This window comes from Dendrobates tinctorius, unplaced genomic scaffold (assembly GCF_039654945.1).
Source record: "Dendrobates tinctorius isolate UK_male_01 unplaced genomic scaffold, ASM3965494v1 ptg000098l, whole genome shotgun sequence".
Classification (NCBI taxonomy): Eukaryota; Metazoa; Chordata; class Amphibia; order Anura; family Dendrobatidae; genus Dendrobates; species Dendrobates tinctorius.
The window spans coordinates 22,367,673-22,394,341 of NW_027361766.1; the positions used below are offsets into that span (position 1 = coordinate 22,367,673).

The window sequence follows — 26,669 nt, forward strand, 5'->3', positions numbered from 1 at the left end:
GCGTTTTGTTGGAAATCTGGCTGTTCACAGCTATCTTCATAAGGTGAGCAGCTTGCCCATCCCCAGGCGCCAATGGCACTGTCCATTCCAACAGGGTACTAATCCCACCAACAGTGTCCTGTTGTGGGGTGATGATCTATGGCTTGGGGTAAATCCAAGGCATGGGGTAAATCCAGCTACTGTACATTATAATAATAATAATAATCTTTATTTTTATATAGCGCTAACATATTCCGCAGCGCTTTACAGTTTGCACACATTTCATCACTGTCCCCGATGGGGCTCACAATCTGAACTCCCTATGAGTATGTCTTTGGAGTGTGGGAGGAAACCGGAGTGCCCGGAGGAAACCCACGCAAACACAGGGAGAACATACAAACTCCTTGCAGATGTTGTCCTTGGTGGGATTCGAACCCAGGACCCCAGCGCTGCAAGGCCGAGGGCTATACGTTAACACTTGCTACATGATATAAAGACTGTGGCGGAATGACTACGTACTAGATTGTGGCGAAAAATCCACTAGTTTGGTTTGATTTTTGGTGGCCAGTCACCAGTGGGACGCAGCTTGGCCGCCATAAATTTAATGCCCCTCATGTGACCACAGACAGGTCACACAAGCGGTTTTGGTCAGACAACTCGCTCTCCTGTGACCAGCTCTGCCCCAGTAGAGACAATCCTGTCCTATGAAGTGGGATTGATGTGTGCAGCATGGCACAGAGAGCAATTCCTGATCACAGCCATCGCCAGGACCGTGGGCAGTCATTCTGCTCCACCTTGCCCTGCACTGCATGTAGATGGCATCTGCCTCCTCCCTCTGACCCTGGCACATCCCCATGCTGCCCGGAGCTCTTCCCCTCGGGGTAGGCAGCCGCCTGGCATATCACTGAGACCTTTCCTGGGGAGGAGCCAACGTGACACATCAAGGGCTTGTAAACTGGGAGCCAGGAGGAGGCTGGGCTTCTGGCTCACATTCACAGGGCAGCTGCTGCTCTCTCCTGCTGTCTGGTCCTGGGCAAAGGTGGCCAGGGAAGGCATTCCCGGATCGTCAGGCACAGCCGCCACCAGTCTCACGGAGCCAAGGTAAGCGGGCACATGCCCGGCCAGCTGCTGCCCACTGCCTGCTCTCATGTGCGTCAGCCCTTCTCTGTGACTGCAAGGACTTCTATTCAGTAAGTTTGGCTGCTGGCATATAATGCTGTGCCTTGTAGTTACTTGGGACACCTGCCAGTGTAAGGGCACACTCATGCTGCCAGGCAGATGGCACTGGACCCAGGTTACAGCTGTATGTGTTGTACTGCATATAGCCTGTATTGCCATCAGTATATAGGGAAGAACCTGGACAGCAAGGTCTACTTATAGGATTAATCCCCCCAAACCAAGTTATCCATAGGGGATTACTCTGATCTCTGAAGGTCCCAGCGATCTTAAGATCGGAGCTTTGGAACCCCGAGTACGGGACTTGCGTGGTGGTGCCCACAGCCTTCACTCCATTCGTGGTCCCATAGATAATGAATGGAGCGGAGACCACATCACCGTTCAGGACAGGACTGTAGAGCCCCAATCAAGGTCCCATCTGTCAGACTCCCAGCCATCAGCAAGGTAGATAAGAGGTTATTTCCAAAATTCAAGTTATCCCTTATAAGAATTGAGGTACTTCGCGTACAAATTGGCCAATATGTTTATGCCCATCTGTCACAACGATCGATAGGAACCTAAATTATCAAACATCTCCTAGGCCAAGTTTGCTAGTGTAGATTCCCATCTATGAAGGGATATGCCTGAAATGGCAGGTAGGCACACATACATTGGCCTATTTGTGCCTCAGTTCTTTGAGTACAGTCTACATAGCAGTAATGCTGTCCAAAATTCATATAGTCAATATACTTTATACTGTCAGCCGGATTTCACCCCCCAAACTACTTATATGCACATGTAGCTCTTCCAAAGAGAAGATGAGCAATACCTTAACATGGCCAGTCCATTCATCACAGAGAAATTAGCATTTGAGTTCATATGCAAATGAGGCTGTCGATGTGAATCCTCTGTCACACCAGCTCTATTCCCTGCACAGCAGCAACATCTCCTCCTGATTGACTGACAGCCTCTATGCTGTGTGATTTCAGGCAGTGGAGCTGTCAGTCAATCAGGAGGAGGAAGGGCTGGGAATAGAGCTGGAGTAAATGCTATAAAAAACTCTTTACTGTATGCAATTTGTTTTAATACAATTTCAATAACAATTTCATATTTTGTATATTACCTTACACAGATGAAATGTCCTTGTTTGGCAATTGTAAACATTTTCTTTTGGCACAAATTCTTCCAATATGAGTTCCAGACTCCAAGACATTGCAGACACAGAAGCAGTCAGTTCTTCTTAGGGCTGGAGTGACAGAGGCTTGAGATCTACAGATCTCATTTGCATATCTATTCAAACATTGATTTCTCAGTAATGGAAGAATGGACTGGCCAAGGAAAGGTGTTGCTGGACGTGTCTTTGAAAGAGTTACATATGCAGTTAAATAGTTTAGAGTATGAAATCCTACTGACAGGTTCCCTTTAAGGCATTTCTTTATGTTGCTGCGCTGTTTGTATTGCAGTCTGAGCAACTTGCACCTGTGCACATTTGAGGAATTTTGTCAGGGAGTGCTGGTCAGTTTATTTATTTGTATTAATACATATATGTCTATGCCATTCTATATTGATATGTGGACTTATAAGGACTACATTGTGAATATACTGCAGGTGTTCTACCATAGACGTGGGAACATGCCCTAACTTTCTCATGTGTCACGTTACCCAATCCATAGTTGTAAATTGATAAAGCTGAAAGGAGGTGACTACATTTCTCCATATCAGGGTTAAAGCCACTTCTAGATAAACAGGACAGCAGATATTAAAGGGAACCGGTCACATTCTATCTGCAGTCCAATCTGTGGACAGGCGGAAAAGACAAGGAGAAGCTTAGCAGAACGATACATAGGTTTGTTGGAAAAGATTCAGTATAATTTGTTTTTTTAGTCATTGAAATCCCTGGCTCTTGTATGCATAAGAGTCCAGTGGGCGGTCCTACTAGTGATGGACAGCTATCTCTGCATGCACAATCATACAGGAAAGATTGTCAATCCCTGAATAGGACCTCTCACTGGACCCAACGGGATGGGTTCATTTTATTTGATGTCCTTTATTAAATCCCGGTGATCTTTTCTTATGGAGTTGAAGCTGCATTGAGCCGCCATTCATTCTTCCTGCAAAGGCAGATTCTCCTAAAATAAGGCTTTGGTGCCATGCCATGCTACCAATGGATTAATTGCCACTCATGTAATGCAGGGGTGGGGAATCGTTTATCAGCCAAGGGCCATTTGGGTATTTAGATCATCCTTTGGGGGTCGTACAAATCACTTTCGAACTCTGCCCACAAAGTACATCCTGATGCTGGTACTGGTGTCCGTGTCAGGACGTAATCTTTCATTGTACGCGCCTCAGCGTTCAGTAGTGAACACTGCGTACACGTGCTTACAGAGCAAGAAGAAATTAATGGGCTGGCGACCATCAAAATGCAACTACCGGCCCAAGCACTGCAGTCCCTGGGATCTGCCCCAGGACCGGATAAAAGGCTGTAAACGACCCACAAACTTGATGTTCCCCTCCACCAATGTAATTTGTGGACAGGTCGGGTGCATCAGAGCAACTCCTTATTATGGCTCATAGAGAGAAGTCCCTATTGGTTATATATGAGTGCTATTACCGTATTCTGTAAATGTAAAATGGTACTTAGCTATAGTGGGTGCAGGCCCTAGAGCCTATGAGGGGCTCAATGGGGGCTCAAAAGTATTATTTGGTCCATTTAAGAAGATCAATACAATTAATAACCTGTGATAGTCGGGGGCCCAGTTGTAGATTTTATAATTGGGGCCCACAGGCTTCAAGTTGAGCAATTCAATTTAGGGTCCACATTTTTGTTGGGCTTGGGTTTAAGACAACACTCTAGTTCAGGGGTGTCAAACTAATTTTCACCAAGGGCCATATCAGCATTATTGTTGCCTTCAAAGGGCCTCTTGTAATTGTAACGGCCCATGCAGATATCGGTACAACACGGTATGAACATCGCTTACAATGCAAGGACTGGTCATGGGCTATAAAACAGCTGTACCTGGGTAGTAGGGGTATAAGAGCTCTGCCCCTGGGGAGTAGGGCTATACGAGAGCTGCCCCTGGGTAGTAGGGCTATAATAGGGCTGTCCTTGGGTAGTAGGGCTATAAGAGCGCTGCCCCTGGGTAGTAGGGCTATAAGATAGGAGGTACCCCTGTGTAGTAGGGCTATAAGAGAGCTGTCTCTGGGTCGTAGGGCTATAAGATATCTGTCCTGGGGTAGAAAGGCTTCCGTTGGGTAGTAGGGCTGTAAGAGATGTGCCCCTGGGTAGTAGGGCTATAAGAGAGCTGTCTCTGGCTAGTAGGTTTGTAAGAGAGGTGCCGCTGGGTAGTAGTGTTATAAGATAGCTGTCCCTGGACCCTGGGTGGTAGAGCTATTAGTGAGTTATCCCTGGATAGTGGGACTATAAGAGCACAGCCCTTGGGTAGAAGGGCTAGAAGAGAGCCGTGCCTGACCTCAGAGTCCAAGGTGAACTGTTCTCTAAGCTAAGTACTGGCTGTGACTGCTTTAATTCAAAACTGTAGCCACACTAAAGTGGCTGACTGCGTTCGCTTTTTATGCTGGTTGACTTTGTTCACTCGGTTTCAAAGATGGCACCCGCTCCTTGTGCTGGCACTGCGCCCTCTCCTAAGCGCTGGCCTCATTCGCTCAGATTCCAAGATGGCATCAGCTCCCAGTGCTGGCTCCGCACCCTATGCCAAGCACTACCCGTGTCAATGTAGAATGAAGCCAGCACTTAGTAGAGGGGATGGTGCCAGCACAGGGAGCCATCTTAGATTTTTAGCTGCGGCCCTCACCTCCAAATTGCTTGGATCGGCTCCCCGTACTGGGAATGTAGAGAGCCGATCCTTCCATGTCCTGACTTCATGGGCCACATATAATGACGTGGCAGGCTGGATTCGGGCCTCAGACCTTGCGTTGTCACACCTTTAGGTGTCTGTAGAGTCTGACAATATAAAATGACTTCTGGATATGCTCCGGCCATTTCTAATAAATATCAGGCCCTTCCATTCTGTAGGTCAGTAAACATTATATAGAAGAATTACAGGTAAGCTACAAGCATTTTAATATTGGGAAGCTTGTCTGGAAAATATATAAGAGAAGATATTAGAGAATAATCTAAACTAGTGCGAGAGAAATATGGCGGCATTGCCCGTAGCCTACTAAGGTTCTTGTGCACGCGTTTTGATGTGAACTTTGTGCTTTAATACTATGGTGGTCACAGATTGGTCCTGTTATCAAGTAAGGCGAAATAAAGTTTTCATAATGAGTTTTTGTTGCATTTTTGACACTGCGTATTTTCGTTGGGGAAAAAAAATGCAGCGTCTTACAGTTCTAGCAAAGTGGATGGGGTTGATAGAAATCTCATGCCCACTCTGAGTTTTTTTTTCGACCTGCGCAAACTGACCTGCGGTGCGTTTTTCAAATGCACATGTCAATATCTCTTGCAAGTAGGCTGAGTTTTGTAGATTTTCCCCATAGAATTGCATTAGATGAAGAAAATCCACTGCGGAAATGCACTATAAACTCATGTAGTCCACACATTAATGTATCAATAACGGTTTGTAAAACATGACATACCAAAAGTAGGCAAAAACCGAAACGAATCAAAAACACAATAAAAAAAAGCATGTAAAAAAACTGCATTAAAAAACAAGTAACTTAATAGGTGCAGAAAATCTGCAACATAAATAAATGCCAAATACTCATCGTGGGAACGCAGCCTAAAATCTTGCGTAAGGATAAATTCACACATTTTTACAGTGGGTTTTTTTCTGAACTAAAAACCATTTATTTTAATGGGTTAAAGGCACTGCAAAAATCAATGAAAGAATTTGCAAAAAACAGCAGGGCTCGAATTATACTAGGAAAAAAACATTGTGCACAGATTACTGAAATCACATTGATTATGCTGGTACTACAGTATAAAACACTTCGTATTTTATACATCTAATGCGTGGCATAAAATACCCTGTAAAAACGACACATGTGAACATACCCTAGCACCAAGGTCACAAATCTTATACACAGTTTTAAATAATTAATTAGGTACGGTAAATATTTTTTTTTTTACAATTTCCGATTTAAGTCAACACGTTATAAGATATTAGTTTTTCTTATATGAAAATATTTCTCATATTTGAACAAAACTTACAGTGTCTTCTGAGAGCATCCTTGTTGGCTTCTAACTTTCAGGGGCTGGTGTCACGTACAGTGTGGGAAGTCTAAGTGTGACACTAAGGGATGAGGGGAAGGACGCCCAGACACTAGGGAAAGGAGGAGTGGAGACCCCTAGGCAGGTCTGATTACACCCTACCTGCCCTGCCTGTTCCTCAGCAATTGCCGCCCAGGAAACCTGTGCCCTGTATCTCCCTAGAGCTAGGCCCTGGATAGGGAAGGGGAGGGGATAAGCACTGGTCAGTCCCCACTGTAAACTAAAGACAAAAGGGTCGACAGACAAGGTGATTGAACTTAGCTTGAGCAGACTCAGAGAGGTAACACCAAACATCATCAAACAGCTCCAAGCCTCCATAAGGGAAAATGTGAATGTCACTGGCGATTCTCTGCACCAGACTGGGGGTTTATAAACCCCCTGGTCCAGGTGTGTCAACTAGAGCCGGTGGGAGGTTGCCGCTGTGTCCAAGAATCAGAAGGATTAAGGAGGCGTCTGTAATGCCAAACGCAGAGACCTTCTGCAGCCAGATGCAGAGTGACTGTCTGTAGCATCTGACACACCCGTGACAGCTGGCTTCTAAACTTGGGTATCAACCATTGTAGTGGATGATTAATCTGTATGGTAATTGTTTCCAGGAATAGTTGTTAGAGATTTTATCCTGAAGATAGTCCACCACTATCTGATCAACAGACAGGTTTTTATAATGTTTTGTAGAATATCAGATCCAGCAGAATAAGGATTGCGTAATAATTTGGCAGGATTTTCCATCCATTAAAATTCCAAAACGACTTTCTTGAACATATTTGTGTTCTGTGTAATTACTCTTCCACAGTCTGAGGTAATACATCTTACTACTACAACATTATAATTACTCATTTCTGCGATAACACTGCACTTTGTAAAACCTGAAGTTACAAGAAATAGCAAACGGAAACGATTTCAGTGTCTGATTCCATTCCTTTCTGTGAGGTCTTCTCTAATGCCAAACCTGTCACAAAGAGTGAAATCTCAGATGCGCCAGAGATGAAGGCTTTGGCAATCTATTTCTTTATTGGGGGTCGTTAAAAGAACTGATTGAAACAGATACCAGATCAGTAACCGTACAAAAAAAACATACTATGAAAAGTATTCATTTATTAAAGGGAATCTGTCGGCACAAGATGACTGTTCAAATTAAAAACAGAACCTTGGTGCACACTTGGTGTGGCCAAACAATTAAGTGAACCTTTCAACCTACTTGTATGCTGCTTATCTCAACTGCCCCCCCCCCATTGATTACATCTCTAGCTTTATAGAGCCAGGGGAGGGTGGCAAAAGATGGAAAACAAGTATGTGAGAAGGTGCACTTAAAGTAGTTGTCCAGGCTTGGGATCAAGTCTGTAGTTACGGTTTGTGACTGCAAACTTGTGAATCCTCACAGTGCGCCCTGTCAGAATTCTGCAGCAACAGAAGTGGGTGGTCAAGTGTCTCCAAGTATGCAATTTGCATACTTCCGGTGCCATATTCCGATTAGACATACAAGGCCTTGCTCAATTCACTTTTATTCAGCAAGGTCACATGCATCTGGTCAGCACATGACACCTGAGAATCTTAACAGTGTGCACTAAGCGCACCGTGAAGATTCACAAGTCTGCAGTCACATAGAGTGAGTGCAGACTTGAACCCCAAGCATGGACAGCTCTTTTTAGTACACCTTGCCACCTACTTGTTTTCCATCTTTCTCTGCCCTTCTCTGGCCATATAAAGCCAGAGCTGTCAGTCAAAGAAGGTGGGGTGGAATATAAGAAGGTCAGAAAGTTCATTTAGATGTTTGGCCAGGCTAAAAGTCCTCCGAGCGTCTGTATTTGGTTAGAACAGTCATTCTGTGCCGAAAGACTCCCTTTAAAGGGACTTTATCAGCACACACTGACTGTTGAAACCAAATACAAGCACTTGGTGCTTCATGGCGGGGCCAGTCATTTATGTACACCTTGCCACCTGCTTGTTTTCCCCTCTATCTCTCATCCTCCTCTTATTTGATGAACAGCTCCGGCTTCAAGGAGCGGGGAAAGGGAGGACATAGATGGAAAACTAGCGCCTGTACTTGGTTCTAACAGCAATTCTGTGCTGACAGAGTCCCTTTAAACACAAAGCGGCTGCTGAGAAGTCTCATTTACACAAGGTGTTTGGAAGGGATTTTGTGGTTTCGTGAAAAGATAGCAACCATTAATGTTTTTGTATGTTTTTTTTTGTTATTTTATCGTTTTAATTAAGAACACAAATGCTAATGGTTACAATTACAATAAGTAAATTGCAATGATTTTTGTTACATAAAGAAAACTGAGTATGTGGCGTAGTATAGCAAACCATATGCAAAAATAACTACGGTAATTATGAGATTCGTCTTATAAAGGCTACAATCAGACAAGAGTTTTAACTGTATGTGTAAAGAAAGCATTCACCAGTCTCTTCTATTTTTCCCATGATTACTCACCTGTTAAATTGAATGGGTGCATTTATAAAACAGAGCGCATACTGCCACCATCCTTATAGCATCCAGTTTTAACATATCTATTGCAATAATTACATTCAAAAATTAATTGGGCCTTTACAGGGGTTGTCCACTACTTGGACAGCCCCTTCTCAATCACTATTTTGCCCCTTGTAAAATAATAACGCTCTCACCTCTGGTGCCGGAGCTGGTCTAGTGGTGTTGGCACTGGCTCTCCCAGGGATCATGTGACATTGTTATGTCACGCAATGCCTGTAGCCAAGCAGCACTGATATCACTCTGCTCTCCTACGGACAAATCACATACAGTGGGGAAAAAAAGTATTTAGTCAGCCACCAATTGTGCAAGTTCTCCCACTTAAAAAGATGAGAGAGGCCTGTAACTGACATCATAGGTAGACCACAACTATGAGAGTCAAAATGAGAAAACAAATCCAGAAAATCACCTTGTCTGATTTGGCAAGATTTATTTAGCAAATTATGGTGGAAAATAAGTATTTGGTCATTAACAAAAGTTCATCTCAATATTTTGTTATATATCCTTTGTTGGCAATGACAGAGGTCAAACGTTTTCTGTAAGTCTTCTCAAGGTTGGCACACACTATTGGTGGTATGTTGGCCCATTCCTCCATGCAGGTCTCTAGAGCAGTGATGTTTTGGGCCTGTTGCTGGGCAAAATGAACTTTCAAATCCCTCCAAAGGTTTTCTATGGGGTTGAGATCTGGAGAGTGGCTAGGCCATTCCAGGACCTTCATATGCTTCTTACGAAGCCACTCCTTTATTGCCCTGACGGTGTGCTTGAGATCATTATCATGCTGAAAGACCCATCCACGTTTCATCTTCAATGCCCTTTCTGAAGGAAGGAGGTTTGCACTCAAAATCTTACGATACATGGCCCCATTCATTCTTTCATATACACGGATCAGTCATCCTGGTCCCCTTGCAGAGAAATAACCCCAAAGCATGATGTTGCCACTCCATGCTTCACAGTAGGTATGGTGTTCTTTGGATGCAACTCGGCATTCTAAACCTCCTCTAAACATGATGAGTTTTGTTTCTACCAAACAGTTCTACTTTGGTTTCATCAGACCATATGACATTCTCCCAGTGCTCTTCTGGATAATCCAAATGCTCTTTAGCAAACTTCAGATGGACCCAGACATGTACAGACTTAAGCAGGGGGACACGTCTGGCACTGCAGGATCTGAGTCCCTGGCGGCATAGTGTGTTGCTGATGGTAGCCTTTGTGACGGTGGTCCCCGCTCTATGCAGGTCATATACTAGGTCCCCCCCTGTGTGGTTCTGGGATTTTTGCTCACTGTTCTTGTGATTATTTTGACCCCACGGGGTGAGATCTTGTGTGTAGCCCCAGATTCAAGGAGAGGTCTTGTATGTCTTCCATTTTCTTATTATTGCTCCCACAGTTGATTTCATCATACCAAGCTGTTGCCTATTGCAGATTCAGTCTTCCCAGGCTGGTGCAGGGCTGTTTTGTTTTTGTTTCTGGTGTCCTTCGACAGCTCTCTGGTCTTCACCATAGTGGAGTTTGGAGTGTGACTGTTTGAGATTGTGGACAGGTGTCTTTTATACTGATAGCAAGTTCAAACAGGTGCCATTACTACAGGTATTGAGTGGAGGACAGAGGAGCCTCTTAAAGAAGTTACAGGTCTGTAAGAGCCAAAAATCTTGCATGTTTTTAGGTGACCAAATACTTATTTTCCACCATAATTTGCAAAATAAATCTTGCTAAATCGGGTGATTGTCTGGATTTTTCTAATTTTGACTCTCATAGTTGTGGTCTACCTATGATGTCAATTACAGGCCTCTCTCATCTTTTTAATTGGGAGAACTTGCACAATTGGTGGCCAACTAAATACTTTTTTTCCCCACTGTACATCTGGAGAAAGGCAGAGAGCAGCAGCTGCATGTCAATTTTTGCCATCAGCATTTGGTCAGTGATTTTCACTGCTTGAAAAAAATTAATAAATTGCAAAGATTCTGTTATTCATTCCAATATTAATGACCGACAGCACACGGATTGCACACTGGTTGATCCTGCCAGTAGCATATGCTTTTCTCAAAGATTAAGCCATGCTTGCATAACTACAGACGCACGGTAGAATGAAGCTGCTGATGGCTACGAGATTTTCATGGTTCCATAAACTGATCTGGGTAATTTTGATATTTCACGGAGATTAAAAAAACTGACTTGTTGCTGTGATTTTTTTGTGAAAAACTCGCTCCGCAAAAAAAATGGACATTTAAACAACCTCATAGACTATAATTATTATTATTATACATTTATATAGCGCCATGGCGCTTTACATATGAAAAGGGGAAATATAGACAAGTACAATAAACATGTGTAAGACAAAGGAAACACAAGTACAGAAGGAGAGGGGACCCTGCCCGCGAGGGCTCACAGTCTACACGGATGGGTGAGGATACACTAGGAGAGGGTAGAGCAGGTCGGGCGGTGGTTCAGTAGACCGAGGATCATTGCAGGCTGTAGGCTTGTCGGAACAGGTGGGTCTTCAGGTTCTTCTTGAAGGTTTCCGTTGATGGTGAGAGCTGATGTGTTGCGGCAGGGAGTTCCAGAGTATGGGGGAAGCACGGGAGAAGTCTTGTATGCGGTTGTGGGAAGAAGAAATAAGGGGAGAGTAGAGAAGGAGATCTTGATAGGATCGAAGGTTGCGTGTGGGTAGGTACCGGGAGACCATGTCACAGATGTATGGAGGAGACAGGTTGTGGATGCTTTGTATGTCATGGTTAGGGTTTTGAACTGGAGCCTCTGGGCAATAGGAAGCCAGTGAAGGGCCTGGCATAGGGGGGAGGCTGGGGAATAGCAGGGAGACAGGTGGATTAGTCGGGCAGCGGAGTGTAGGATGGACTGGAGTAGTGCTAGAAGGGCATATGTTCTCTCTGTCAAAAATATGGCTAAAACAGGTACATGACTCACAGAGATCTGAATGAGGCCTTAAAGGAGTACTCTTGAGTTATTAAATTACTTTAAATAGAGAGCATAAAAAAACAAGTCGAAGTTGACTTGCTTTTTCAATCACACGTTATTCTTCTGCAATGAGAGATTTTATCTCTAATAGTGTACAGCTGGTGTCCATGCAGCCTGGCCACTACTGTCTGCCCATAACTTGGCCACGAGTGCTCAGTATTGACATTCCAAGAGAGAAGTTAGCTCCTAACATACTAGCCACCTCTCTCCAGCCCATTGATTTGTATACAGGAGTTAGCTGCTCACCTCCATTACCTTCTCAGCTTTTCAAGAGCTGCTGTTATTAATCTTGAAAAATCATACGCCCAGTAGCTGTCAGAATAGTCCTGCTAATCATGTCTCTCTGCTCTCCCTCTCTGTAGCTGTGTGCTTGGTCAAATGCCCAGTTGTCTTTGTGTAGATACAGTAATAACAGTGTAGACTCAGAACAAAAGAAAAAAAAAAAAAAAAAATGTCAGGTCTGATGTAACAAATTACAAATCTAAAGAAAAATCAGACCTAAAAGATAAATTATTAATTAGGTTTTTAAATAGACTCAGAACAAAACGCTTAGGCTATGTGCACACGTAGCAGAAAATTTCTGCTTAAAAGCCGGACTCCCTTCCTAGAAACCGCGCGTTTTTTCTGCACGTTTTTTTGCGTGTTTTTTTCGCAAAAAAACGCACTTTTTTATGCGTTTTTCCGCGTGGTTCCAGACCCATAGAAATGGCCAGAAATGCGGAAAAATCCGCAAAATTAATGAGCATGCTGCGTTTTTTACCGTGAAGCGGTTTTTTCGCGGTAAAAAACGCATCAATATGCACAAAAAGTGCAAAATGCATAGAAATGAATGGGAAGCTTATTTTTAGCGTTTTTATAGCGTATTGGCAAATCCGCTAAAAAAAACGCTGTGTGTGCACAAAGCCTTATGGCTAAATATGTTATAGCAGATCTTGCGCTGAGCTTTGTAGTTGTACTAATACTGCAGTTCTACAACTCTCCCGACCTTTCTCTCAAGAGGAAAGAGGCGGTTTTCACTAAAACACTTACACATGTCCAATTTTGATTTGAGTAACAAATCAAACTCAGGCCGGGGTCAGGCATGCGAGAAACTCGCACGTCAATAACTGGCACTGCCGCCAGCACTCAGGACCGGAGTGTGCGGCTTCATAGATATACATGCAGCCGCACTCTCCTGTCCGAGTGCCAGGTATTGACACGCGAGACTCGTGCAAGTTTCTCGCATGTCTGACCCCAGCCTTACCAGTGCCAGTCTATGAAAAATCAGAGAAAAAAATTTGTACCGCTCTCAGATGCCATCTGTGTGCAGTCTGTCTTTCATTGACTGATCGGAGAAACTCCAGAAACCTCAATCAGGTTTTTTTTTGCATACGAAAAAGCTGATAAAACTCTCATGATAAAAACTGACACAATGAGCAAACTCTAGTGAAAATTTGATTAAAAAAAAACACTGATGAAAATTGTTCAGTTTTTTTGCATATCGGAAAAATCACTGACGTCTAACTTTTCCTCTCAGTTTGTTCCAGTGCAGCATCCCCATTAAACTGTGTGCATGATGTCTAAGGCTAGGGCTACATGGTGAGATGTGTCCCATGACATGAAAATCATGGTGTTGAATTGCGCATCTAATGATGGCAATAGGGTTACATTGTGACCACAGCTTACCACAATGCGAACACTGAAAAATCCAAACCTGTTAGATAAGTTGTACACGCCTCAGAAGCCTTAAAGGGAATCTGTCACCTCATTTTTGGCCTATGAGATGCGGCCACTCTGTAATGCTGTAGATAAGCCCCCGAGTAACCTGAAAGTTAAGAAAAAAGAGTTAGAATATTCTCACCCTGGCGTCCGGTCCGGTCCGATGGGTGTCGCGGTCCGGTGCCTCCCATCTTCATACGATGACATCCTCCTCCTTACTTCTCCCTTGGCTCCTGCGCAGGCGTACTGATCTGCCCTGTTGAGGGCAGAGTAAAGTACTGCAGTGTTCAGGCGCCGGACCTCTCTGACCTTTCCTGGCGCCTGCGCACTGCAGTACTTTACTCTGCCCTCAACAGGGCAGAGAAAGTACGCCTGCGCAGGAGCACAGCATGAAGCAAGGAGGAGGACGTCATCTCTAGAAGATGGGAGGCGCCGGACCGGACCGCGACACCCACTGCCCCCGCCCCCGGTGAGTATAATCTAACTTGTTTTTCTTATCTTTCAGGTTTCATGGGGAGCTTATCTACAGCATTACAGAATACTGTAGATAAGCCCCTGATGGCGGTGGCCGCATCTTATAGGCCGAAAATGGGGTGACAGATTCCCTTTAATGGAAATTGAATGTGACTTACATGTCACCTGTCTGAGATTTGTCTGTCAGCCAAATCATAATTTTTTAGTAGCTCGACAGCAATTTGGATACCGTATATGTTTTTGTCTGTGCATCTGAGATTCACCATGTAGACCTAGTTACCTTGCAGAAAATACTTTCATATATTTTTCTGTACCATTCGTGGGAAGTCTGAGTTTATATCAAGGCACATAAAGGTACATAAGAAGACCCATGAACTTGAATGGGAGCCCTATTACAGATCGGTGTGGGGTCTGTCCTGGGCAGTAACTTGCTGTCAGTGCAACCCCTTCCCTGCTGTGGTTAGCTGCAGTGCAGTAGTAAATTAACTCTTCATCAGCTGGAGGAAATATATTTTTAGCAACAGTTTGGGGTCTTTAAAACCGTGTTTCCCGTCCTATGAGCTAAATGTGCAAAGAAGTAGAAGAAAGCGGATGCAGAGTGACAGAAATAATCTTTAGGGGATGCAACAAGCCACAGAGGATATAAAAATAGTATTTCATTGAAAGAATGATAGGGAGGGTATGCGTCAACAGCACAATCAAGATATCATCCAGTGTGACATCGTTACCATATATATAAGGGGGGCTAAAAAAAATCCAGGTCTCCTCTCCTTTTGTCACAGGTTTTTACAACCTGAGTGTTAGTTTCATGCAGAGAAATGGTAAAATAATCAGTGAAGATAAGGCACTTAATTCTGCAGGAACTTTCCTTTAACCCTTTATTTGACTCGAAAACCTCCCGTTACCTTGTCTATATTTTTTTTTCTACCTTTGTCTTCCATCTGCTTCATTACTAATTAACAGGAGCAGCTGTATGACTAAGTGGGAATCAAAGCAGCTGCCTCCATCACCGGGATCATCATGTGTTCCGTCTCCTGCGCACCCAGAGGTGGTATAACCTACAGCATATGGGATCATGTACCGAAACGTTTGAAAACAAGGCCTGCCAAAACATAACGATGAAATAAATGGGCAAATATCTGCATATGTTTTACATCGCTAGAAAGAAAAGTAGGAAAACATTTACTAATTTTCAAATATTTTTTCTTTTGGCTCCGTGACAAAAAAAAAAATTACACCAAAATACATTACACTTGATGACATCTATTATAATGGTCATAGTGATAATATATACCATGTCTGCAAAAAAGAAGAAAAAAACAGAGACATGTCCATTTTTGATCTGATTGGTGGGTCTTTAAAAAAAAATGGGTCAGTCGGAAAAAAAAAAACTATCACCATCCATGTGTCTTATGAGTACTGTCTGTTTTTTACGGGCTGGTGGGAAATAGATGCTTGGAAAAGGCGTTTTTTTGCATGTAAGAAATACTGATACCACACTGATTTCTGTGGTAATGGATGCACTGATCAAAAACGGATTAAAATTAGATCCAGCACACTGATGCATAATGATTTAGTTTTTGCCACGTGCAAAAAACCCCAAATAACTAAATGAGGCCATACAATAAGAATTTGCATCCAAAGTGCAGAAATACTGGGACAGATCTCTAATGTAAGTGTTCCTCAGTTTTGGTGTAAAATGCACCAAATTTGGGTTCAACAAAGCGTAAATATTCACACCTAGTTTAAGACTTGCTTATTATGTGTTTTAGATACTTTTTGCAAGTAATTTAAGGAGACCCTATTCTCGTGATTTTGTAATGTAAAGTAAAGGCAGGCCTGTATTGGTGCTGTAATACATTGAAACCTTTGGTGAAGAAATCGGCTTTGTTGTTTTTCTTTAATCATCATATGAAGAAGTCTGCTAAGATTTCGGTGTACAGGGTCTGGATTGTGCACTGGGTCTTCTCCTCCCTGTCTGTGATTCCTCATCCCCTCTGGTTTTTGAATGACAGGTCACCACAGAGATTTCAAACAGAGGAGGCACCTCTGGAACGGCGATGGCACCGAAATTGGGCATAGGTGTTTGATTGATAAGTATTTTAATTTACTTTAATTCATTCCATTAAACAAATAATTAGGAGGATTTATGAAATAAAAACTTTGAAGAGACTTTTCTCACCACTCTTTTGCTGAGATATGGACTATTAAACTTTAAGGCCCTCTATATACAAAATTAGCCTTCAGCAATTCAGCAGTTACAGATTCTTGTCTGTGGACCTTTATTTTTTTCTCAGTCATAAGAAGGAAGCATCATAGAAGGAAAAAAGAAGTATCCACACAGAAAGTCAAAACGGGCATTTTCAGCGTGATCTTGTGAGACTTGATGTATCTCACCTAACCCCTCTGAAAACGCCTGACTTCTGTCGCTTCCTGGGAGAGGAGAGCTGGAGGGTAGGAGCTCAGGAGCAGAGAAGATCATTGCAGGATTGCAGCGTTTGTCACATACAACACTCTGGAGCTACGACAGGTATCAGAGAGTACCTTCAATCTCCTTAGTTCCTGATACCTGTAGTAGGTCAAGAGCGTTGTACGTGAAAGCTGCTGCTCCATGATAATCTTCACTGATTCAGTGCAACCACTCTGCTGCTCTCCTCCCTTGGTGGTGCTGTAATAACAGGAAGCAACAGGAGTGAGGAGATCTCAGCTTGATCAGGTGAAACACATCAAGTCTCACCAGATCATGCCAAAAATTCCCGTTTAAACCTTCTCTGTGGGTGTTTGCTTTTTTTCCTTTATGACACTAGCTTCTTATGATTGATGTCTTAGAAGGGAAAACGTAAACGCCTACTATAAAGAATCATCATTACCTCTCACTTGAATACAAAACTTGCATTTTTTGGGACCCTAAGTTTCTAAAAGAGTGGAAAAAAATAAGTTTTAATCAGTTCCTATTTACTGACCTACACAGTTAAAGGGAATCTGTCGCCTCCGATGTAACCTGAAAGAGAAGAAAAACGAGTTATATTATACTCACCCTGGGGGCTGTCCGGTCTTGGTCTCATGGGTGTCGCGGTCCGGCGCCTCCCATCTTGTAGCGGTGACATCCTCTTCTTTGCTTCCTGTTGCAGCTCCGGCGCATGTGCATTGCTCTGCCCTGTTGAGGGCAGAGCAGAGTACTGCAGTGCGCAGGCGCCGGACCAGGTGAGAGAGGTCCGGCGCCTGCACCCTGCAGTACTTTACTCTGCCCTCAACAGGGCAGGTAAAGTACGCCTGCGCCGGAGCAGAGTCGGGAAGCAAAGAAGAGGACGTCATCGCTACAAGATGGGAGGCGCCGGATCAGCTCATTACATTTCCAGCAAAGTGGATGGGATTTAATGAAATCTCCTGCCCATTGTGCTCTTTTCCTCTGTGTAAGTGTAATAACCTGCAGGTAATTAAGGATATTGCCACGGATCAGAGACAGACCAAGAGTTAAAGGGTTTATTTACAGGGGATAGATTCTCCACACAGGCAGGGCCGGCGTTGGCGGCAGGCAGACCAGGCAGCTGCCTAGTGCCCCCACTCCCCCCGGGGCCCCCAGCTAGCGGCACATCACACAGCCGCTATGGGGCCCGTGAGGCATGGGGGCTCGCCTGCCGCCAGCGCCGACACCCCCCCGCCGCCGCATTGAACTATAAGATGCCGGCACAGTTCAAAGCAATGATGGAGAAGAGAGCGTCAGCTGACGCTTACTCTCCCATCCTTCCCCGCTCTGCCTCTGACATGACGTCATCGCGCACTCGCTGTGTACCAGGCAGTGCAGGCTGAGCCAGGAGACAGGCAGGAGCAGTGCGGGCACGAGGAGAGGTGGAGAGTTTTTTTAATGTAACAGTGAGTACTGGACTGTGGGGCCATGCTATGTGGTGATGTGCTATATACCATGTGTTGCTGTGCTATATACCATGGGGCTGTGCTATATACCATGTGGTTCTGTGCTATATACCATATGGTGCTGTGCTATATACCATGTGGTGCTGTGCTATATATCATGTGTTGCTGTGCTATATACCATGTGGGTTGTGCTATATACCATGTTCTGCTATATACCATGTGGTGCTATGCTATATACCATGTGGTTGTCAGGAACACCGCCCTGAACTTGCTCACTGAGCCAGTGCGTGTGTCCTGAGTAAAGCGAACTGTGCTCAAAGATACCTGTGGAGTGGGCAGCAGCCGAGTAGATGCGTACTTCAGAGCAGCAGGACCTGAAGCACGTGACTGCTAGGGGCATGGCCTAAACTCCAGAGAGCTAGGAGCTGCAAGATACAAGAGGGGCGAGCAGAGAGTAGTCAGATCACAGGCAATGAGTCATACACCGGGAGGGTAGCGAAGTACAGAATTAACAGGCAAACTCACAACGGGGAACAGAACCGGGTCAGAACCATATAAACAAGCTATAACAACGAACTGGCACAGGCACACAGAGATCACCAAACTCGGCCAAAGGCAAAAGTATAACTGACAGGGATTGGAGCTTCCCAGGGGTTTAAGAAGCTCTCCCAGAACCAAAAAGAGGCCACAATCATTAACCCCAGGTGTGCAGGTCAAAACCTGCACTGAGCTCCAGACATTAACCCCTGACGTGCAGCTCAAAAACCTGCACAGGGATCATGACAGTGGTGCTGTGCTATATACCATGTGGGCTGTGCTATATACCATGTGGTGCTGTGCTATATACCATGTAGTGCTGTGCTATATACCATGTGGTGCTGTGCTATATACCTTGTGGTGCTGTGCTATATACCTTGTGGGGCTGTGCTATATATTATGTGGCTGTGTTATATACCATGGGGGGTACATTATATTCTATGGGGGAGGCTGTTATATAATATGGGAGGGGCTACATTATATTCTATGGGGAGGTGGGCTGTATTCTATTCTATTCAGGGGTTACATTAGATTCTATGGGGGGCTGTATTATATTTATTATATTCTATGGGGAGTGATTGCATCATACTCTATGAGGGGGCTACATTATAATATATGATGGGGGCTACATTGTATTCTATGGGGGCTGCATTATATTCTCTGGGGGGCTAGATTATATTGTATGGGGGCTTCATTATACTTTATAAGGGGGCTACATTATATTCTATCGGAACTGCATTATTTTATATGAGCAGAGCTACATTGTATTCTATGGAGGGGCTACATTATACTATATAAGGGGCTGAATTATATTCTATGGGGGGGCTGCATTATACTCTATGAGGGGGCTGCCATATATTCTATGGAAGAGCTACATTATACTATATGAGGGGGGCTGCATTATATTCTATGAGGGGTTACATTATATTGTATGGCGGGGCTGCATTATACTCTGGGGTGGCTGCATTATATTCTGTGGGGTGGCTACATTATGCTCTATGGGGTGGCTGCATTATACTATATGTGGGCTGCATTATACTGTATTGAGGACTATGGGGAATACATTATACTATATGAAGAACTATGGGGTGCAATATACTATGGGAAGTGAATTGTACTATATGGAAGACTGGCGGTGTATTATACTATATGGAGCACTATGAGGAGTTTATTATACTATATGGAGGACTGAGCAGTGTATTGTAATATATGGAGGACAATGAGAAGTTTATTATATTATATGGAGGACTGAGGAGTGTATTATACTATATTGAGGACTATGGGGCACATTATATTATATGGAGGACTATGGTATGTAGATGTGCTGCTGATAACATGATACTGTATGGTGATCTGTTAGTGATCCATTAGTGATTGTTCTGTCCCCATCATTCTTTCTCAGACGGTGGAAAGAGGCCGGGAAACAAGTGTTGAACGACTTCAATATTGTCGATCACACTCATTTAGCAGCCTGAACTCAGCGCATATAAATACAATCAAAATACTTCTGTGTGATGTGCAATATGTTAGCATTTGGGGCCCCATTTTAAACTTTGCCTAGGGCCCCACTTTGCCTAAAACTGGCCCTGCACGTAGGGAGATGCAGCGGGGGATAAAAGTGACAGGGTAAACAGTAGAAAAGCTACAGAAAGCTATTAAACAGTTATGCAGAGTTGGAACAGTTAAACTGGAATTCTTGTAACTTATCAGTCTAGGAACGCTTGATTGCAGGGTCTCTTTCTCCCACATCGTCACCGGCAAAAGCGGTGCTTGCAGTCTCTGTACTCTCTCCTCTGGATGAAGCTGGAACCTCAGGGGTTAAAGCAGGATGCAGGGAGATGCTTGAACCTGAGTCTCCACTGCTCTAAGTCTCTGTATGGCACACTGACAGTCTCTCTGTAGTAACGATGCTGAGCACACTGGGAAGCCTCTTTGCCGCACTCAGGGGCCCTGGCTTGTCACTGCGGTCCCCAGAACTGCACTCTCGGGTCACTGTCTCAGCACTGTCAGGGGGGAAGTCTCCTCTGGGGACGAGGCAACCGAGTCCACGTACTCACATACAGCGTGCACTATGTTTCGTACTTCAGTCCCAGATCTCTGATGGGGAGTTCTCTCTCTCTGGGAGAGCGGTGCTGCAGCCTGCTTTCTCTGTGGCGCACTCTCCCCTGTCTCTGGCGCGCTCTGCTCTGTGCCTGGCGCGCTCTCCTTGCACAGGTTCCAGTCCACCGCCCCTTCCTTTCCCTCACTGCCCCTTGCAGTCACATGGTCCAGTCGGTCCAGGGCAGAAAGTCTTCCCCCCCCCGGCAACCCTGCTGTCTGGCTAGGTGGTTCCGGATATGGAGCAGGGCAGGTAACCTCCTTTGGGCTCTTCTTCCTCTTCATCCCCTTACATTCTCCCTCTCTTAAAGCTCACCATTCCACGGGCGACGGTTTGTTGTACTCCACTATGTCCACCTGAGGACCGACAGCTGCCCACAACTTTTGCAACTTCTCTTGTCTTGCTGGCTCCAATTTCTTCCAGTAAGGCTGGTCGAAGATACTCCAGTCTTCATCTTCAGCTGCAGAAGAAAATACATCGGATGAACTTGGCTTTGTCTTCTTCATTTCTTCTTTTTTTTGCTTTGCTGCTAGCAGACGTTTGAGTAGACAATACGTCCTTTTCTCTGTCGTTATCGACAACTTCGGGGGGTTCCTTTCTTGGATTCCTCGGTCTGGGGGCTTAGTACAGGTAATTCTTCTGCATAGCTCCCCCTTCTTTGACAGGAGCATCCTCGTCAAGACTAGAATTAGATGGATTAAGACCATGCAGGCCGGACCCTTCGTCATCTGCGCCTGGCTCTGCGGGTATCACTTCCCATGGCTTCTCAGCCACACTTCCTGTCTTACACAGCTGCTCCATCTCTTCCATCCAGTCAGGATCTCATGAGCTGACGGACGGGACATTCTCCACCTCAGGGGACGACACTAGCGGCTCTTTCGGTTATTGACGGGAACTGTAGGAGCGTGCGTCTCGTGAACTCTTGTTATCTCTTCTCCTTTACCGGTAGCTTGTGGCGAGCCTGGTGGTGACTTACTCCGATGGACCACTCGGGCAGTCGTCCCTTCCTCCTCTTCAGGTCGAATCTCACCGTCGAGACCTATAGACCCAGGTTGGAATTCTGCTACGCCCGCCTCCACGCGTCGGGACAGCACAGACATTTGACCGTGGACAGTCGGCACCGTCTCTATCTCTTCTCAGTGTCCAAAGCCGTGACACTGTCTTGCTCTGAGTGGAGCTCTCCTTCTCCCGCCGTACCATTCCCTCCAGGAACGACATTCCCTCCAAATAGCAGGACCCTCAGAGGGGTGAGCGAATCTTTGCCATCACTTTTCTTGGGTAGGCCAATTTCTGGACAGGTGTTCCACTCTTCTGCACGCCCAGCACTAACTTCTGCATCTGTCTGGTGGGCGCTTTGGTCTGGATCGTCGACCTCTGGATCGTCGATCTCTCATCTGCAGTTGCTCTTCACTCCAGGATATGGGGTTACGCTCTGGAGCTCGGGTTATGCCGTTGGTCCCCAAGACAGCAGTAAGGGCTTAGCCCAGACTCTCGATCTTTTCCGAAATTCGTATATTCAGCCGTGCATTCCGGGTCCATTTAGTCTCTTCTTCATTCGGGCTGTGTAGTTCGCAGTTTAGCATGTGGGCGGTCTTCTTCGCCGAGCGGCACTAGTCTCACGTTGGGGGGCAGTCTCTCTGTCTCTCACCGGTGGGCTGGACTCCACAGCAGGGGTCCTCTTATATTCAGAAATTTCTTCGCGGATCCGCTTAATCTCCTTCTTCAAGTCTTACACCCATTGGGGGGCAGCTGCTGTGGTGGCAGCTACCTCCCTGCTCCATACTTTCCCCACCGGCACTATCACTCCCTGCTCCTGCTAGCGTGTGCGCGCCTCACTCCCAACCTCAGAAAAAGTCATGACTGGCTAAACCTGCATACGCTCTTGCAGTGCATGCTTCGTCATCACATCTCCCAAGCCTGTCACCAGCTGGTCTCTTAGCACAACGTCAATTGGCCCTACACATTTGCCGTCCTTCCATACGATGGCAGTATGGAGTTCCTGCAGGGCATTCATAAACTGCGTCACGGTCTCCCCCTCTCTTTGTACTCGGTGAAACAGTCGCATGCGCAGTTCCACTACGTCAGGGGGGTCCCCATGCGTCTCATCAAGTACACATAAAACTTTGTCCAGGATATCTCTCGCCTGGGGGTTTCTAAGCATAACAGAGTCCCATGCATCCCCCTCTAGGGCCATCACAGCTATTTCTGTCTCCAGGGCCAGCATCATGGGGTGCATCCGTATCATCCCTCGGATGTGCTCCGTCCAACTCCACAACATAACATTGCTCCCAGAGAATTTTGGCAAATTAATTAACATGGCTCCCAGGGAGATGCTAGACCTGGGGCCTCCCCCTACTGCTTAGTCTGCCTCCTCCGCGCCGTTGTGCGACATCCTGCCGACTACGCCACGTGTAATAACCTGCAGGTACTGAAGGATGTCACCATGGATCAGAGACAGACCAAGAGTTAAAGGGTTTATTTACAGGGGATAGATTCTCCACTCAGGGAGAAGCAGTGGGGGATAAAAGTGACAGAGTAAACGGTAAACAGTAGAAAAGCTAGAGAAAGCTATTAAACAGTTATGCACAGTTGGAACGGTTAAACTGGAATTCTTGTAACTTATCAGTCCGGGGAAAGCTTGATTGCAGGGTTTCTTTCTACCACGTGGGCACCGGCAACAGCGGTGCTTGCAGTCTCTGTAGTCTCTCCTCTGGATGAAGCTGGAACCTCAGAGGTTAAAGCAGGAAGCAGGGAGATGCTGCGAACCTGAGTCTCCCCTGCTTTAACTGTATGGTACACTGACAGTCGCTCTGCAGTAACGATGCTGCTCACACTGGGAAGTCTCTTTGCATCACTCAGGGGCCCAGGTTTGTCACTGCGGTCCCCAGAACTGCACGCTCGGGTCACTCTCTCAGCACTGTCAAGAGTGAGGTCTCCTCTGGTCACAGAGGCAACCGAGTCCACGTACTCACATACAGTCGTTTTTTTTTTCATTCTTTCTCTCCTGCCCGCTGTTGCCAGCAGAGCAGGAGACAAGAATGACAGCCGCGTTCAGCACCAGCCGCAGGGGAACAGCGCTTACTGTAACGCTTCTTCCCCGGCGGCCGTCCGTGTGGTCCTGATGCGGCACACGGTTGCCACACGTGTGCCACACGAAGGTACCACGTATTCACACGGACACACGGATAGCTCCGGGAACCGTTTTTCCCGGTACTGGAATTATCTGGACGTGTGAGACCGCCCTTATGTAAGGGGGTGAAGAGGAAGAAGAGCCTAAAGGAGGTTACCTTCCCTGCTCCATATCTGGGACCACCAAGCCAGACAGCAGGGTTGTCGGGGGGGGGGGGACTTTCTGCCCTGGACCGACTGGACCACATGACTGCAAGGGGCAGTGAGGGAAAGGAAGGGGCGGTGGACCGGAACCTGTGCAGGCAGAAGGCACAGAAGGAGAGCACGCCAAGCACAGAGCAGAGCGCACCAGAGACAGGGAAGAGAGCGCCAGAGAGAAAGCAGGCTGCCACACGTGTGCAACACAAATGTACCACGTATCCACATGGACACAGATAGCTCCGGCACCGGAATTATCTGGACATGTGAGACTGCTCTAAGTAAAAGCAATAGTGCATAAAATAACATTGGGCACTTAGTAAACACCATTTTTGAGTAAAAAAAAAAGCATAAAAACCAACGTCAAGGTGACCCCATCCTGCTCAGCCCTTAATCACACAAGACGTCACTGACACAGGGTAAGGTTTTAATATTAGAGGTTAGGACCATCCCGAATTTGGGTACACCTTGACGGTGGGATGGCTTTTACAATTTTATTTTTTTATATCAAAAACATTGTTATTTTGTTTCTGTCTTGGGATTTGTCTGTTTAATGGTCAGTGTGAACATGCTCTTATTTTGCATGCATACCATCTTATACTCCAGTTGATTATTTTCTGTTTTGCTATCAGATCAGTGTTTTTCGGACTATAAGACGCACCGGAATATAAGACGCACAGCACATTTACAAAAGGAAAATGGGGAAAAAAAATTAATGCGTCAAATTGGGGTCCGTCTTACAGTCCTGAATTCAGCTTAGCCAGGGGTTATCGGCATCGCTGGTGGGGCAGAGTCACAGGGGGTGTTTGGTGATCTGGCAATGATATGACCCAGACTGGTCAGCCCCCGGCGATATATGAAAGCCTGGAGCCCCCGCAGCCTGGATCCCAGTCTGGTGCTGCAGGTTCGGCGGTACTCGGTGGTGCGGGGGCTACGGCGACATTTTGTTAAAGCCCGGAGCCTCCTCATTTCTATTGCTTTGATGCTGTGGCCTCCGGGAAAATGGCCGCCAAGGGTGGCGCATGCGCAAATTTAGATCTCGGCAACGAGATCATCGGCCTGCAGCGTCGGACCACTAGAAGAATCGCCGACTCCTGCCGCCACTATCCTAACTGTAAGTATATTCCGACTATAAGAAGCAAAAGACGCACTCCCGTTTTTCCTCCGAACTTTGGGGGGAAAAAGTGCGTCTTATAGTCCGAAAAATACGGTAAGTGGCAAAAACCTGGTGACAGATTCCCTTTAAGTTACACTGTAGAGAGATTCTTTAGGCGATCCACAGTATAACCTTTCATCACACAAAGCTATGAAATCTAGAGTGCATAAAGAACCTTCAAAAAGAAAGGACAGGAGCTCTTTACAATGTTATTTGTTGTTATTACGGTATGTACAAGGGATCCGTACAGTAATTCCATTAAAGAATGTCATGGCCAGTTCTAGATCAAAACTACAATGTGTTCAAATTGGAAAAAAGTAATGAAGACAAATTATAAAGAATAGTGGACAACAGTGTGTGAATTCAAGTTTCCAATTGATGTTATATGGGCTTGTGCAGACGGCCGTGTTATCGGTCCTAGTGCAATCCAACTAAACAATGGATCGCACTTCGACCAATGATATTTTTTAGGGCCGTGCACATGTGCAAGGAAAAAAATTGCAGCATGCACAATTTGCATCTGATATTCAGATCACACTCAGCCATGCAAGTCACTGAGTGCGTGGAAAACATCAGACTGCACTCGGGTGGCATCAGAGTGCAGTCTGAATTTCGTAGACTGACAGAATGGAGAAGATGGAGACTTTTTTTTTCATCTTCTTCTCATCCGAGAAAATTGGATCACACAATGATCACACTCTGATCAGAGTGTTCTCTCTGTGTTTTGCACGGATACAAAACATTCCCGTTATGATCTATGGTGCTATTCACATGTCTGTGTATTTTAACGGACTGTGTGTCTGCCCAAAATTCATATTTTTTTTCGGTATCTCGGATGAAAAATGCCAATACAAGTCTATAGGTCATGAAAAACACATACACGGATGGCATCAGTACAGTCCATGTGCTGTCTGTATTTAACATTGCAAATTATGGGAGAAGCTTTATCATTTAACTATTCACCCATCAGTGAAAAGCATCGATGACATACTGATGGACCCAACACTGATGACACCGGTACCATTTTTTCACATAAGAGCACAGATATGTGGATAAGGCCTACTGGAGAGATTCACGCCTGTTCTGTGTTTTGGATCCAATCTGGTCTTGGCCGTGTCCGTGAAACACGTGATGTATTGACCGGTCACAAGTCTCCCGTTCTGAACTCAAAAGCCCTATAGGCATTTATGAGGCTATTGGTCTCAGGTCAGGAGACCCAGAGCCAGTTTGTACTTCACAAGTAATTTGCAATATTTCAAACAGTTTTACAACAGAATTCTTTTGCAAAAGGCGTAAAGCATTGGGGTCCATATTCTGATGTGTTCTTTTGCTATATGATTTTTTTCACCCTTTGTAATGAGTGAAATTCTCTTAATCAATCTAATTGAAATCGGCAGCACTTTTTTTCTAAAATTACAAAATGTCTTTCAGTTTGCTCCATATTTTCTGCTGTGTGGGAATATTCGGTATGTACGGCCAATCTTTTCTGAGTCCAGTTTTACTGAACTCTAAAGTCCGCATTGTGCTACACAATACATAGGCTGTTCTAAATTAATGGAGGATCAAATTATCCAGCCCACCTATTGACCGGCACAGCAGTAGCAGCCTGTTTCTGCCTTAAAAGGGATCAGATCCATTAATGAGTACTTTTTCCACTGTAATCTTATAATACGTTTTGCAT

The 26,669-nt window shown here is 45.2% G+C and overlaps 1 protein-coding gene across 1 annotated transcript in view; it reads left to right on the plus strand.

Annotated features, from left to right (window-relative positions):
* Positions 1–921: 921 nt before the first annotated feature.
* The window catches only part of CDK18 (cyclin dependent kinase 18), a 260,183-nt gene continuing 234,435 nt past the window's right edge, over positions 922–26,669 (plus strand). The window contains exon 1 of the mRNA XM_073587216.1: positions 922–1,080. The gene's annotated coding sequence lies outside the window, so the exon portion shown is untranslated. The remainder of the gene's footprint in view (positions 1,081–26,669) is intronic.